The following is a 1,107-nucleotide window of genomic DNA, read 5'->3' as shown; positions in this document are numbered from 1 at the left end:
TGATTTAAATAATGAGGACGCCTCGTTGTTTTCTCTGAGGCTGCTGTGGAGCAAACATGAACGTTTACAGCACATCTTGTGACTGGAAATTGTTTGCACTGTTTATATATTTATATTATTTACTGCAGGTATTGGTGAAAAAGCTTTATGTTGTGAAAAACTCAAATCTGTGCCTTATTTTCTTGATGTTTTTACATGTATTCCTTTTGAAAATACTAAAATTTGTATATTTATTTATTTTTGTTTGTCTGATTACATTTATTTAAAAAATAAATCGGACATTTCAAACAGTTACTCGCTCCTTGAGTAGTCTTTTCTCCAAGTACTTTTTTACTCTTACTTGAGTAACTTTTTTGAGACTACTTTTCACTTTTACTTGAGTAATAATATTTTAAAGTAATGCTACTCTTACTTGAGTACAATTTTTGGATAGTCGACCCACCTCTGATTATATCATGATTTAAATAATGAGAACTACAGCCGTGTTATTATCAGCTGTCTAACAATGATAACGACTGGTAGTCATGGTGACAATGTTACATACGATAAACAGGCTGTTACATGAGCTGTTGACTCTGGAGGGCAAAACCAATCATGAATCACTAAACACAAAGATAAAGTCGATTTGTTCAGGAAACAGTTTTAAATATGAGCGGTGCTTTTTCATCTGATCATAACTCAGCTGATCGCAGCTGTGACTGAGATGCGCACTGAGCGCAACATTTGATCGCAGCTCTGCTGTTTTAATGAGGTCTCTTCACGTGTTCGTGGGCTCGTGTTCAGACATCCTGGAGATGTGACAGCAGGTGCATGTTGTCTGCTGGTAGCTGCTGTCAGGCAGGTGGAGCTACAGGCTTCACTGAACCATATGGAAGGAGGAGGAGGAGGAGAGACTGAAGGAGGAGGAGGAGACAGGCCAGCAGAGTGCAGATGGAGCAGCATCGCTTGGATCCTCCGAGCTGGAGTGAGACGGCGACAGCTGGCCAGCACACAGCCAGGATCTACAGTCACACATGTCAGAGTGACTGGACTCCAACAGCTAATATAAAGGTGATGCTTCTACTCTAATATAAATGCTGTGTTCCAGGGTTTATGCAGTATTCATAT

The sequence above is a fragment of the Haplochromis burtoni genome, unplaced genomic scaffold, assembly GCF_018398535.1.
Source record: "Haplochromis burtoni strain Fernald_Lab_line unplaced genomic scaffold, NCSU_Asbu1 Contig_1142, whole genome shotgun sequence".
In the NCBI taxonomy this organism is placed as follows: Eukaryota; Metazoa; Chordata; class Actinopteri; order Cichliformes; family Cichlidae; genus Haplochromis; species Haplochromis burtoni.
Note: the sequence above shows the minus strand (reverse complement) of the source record.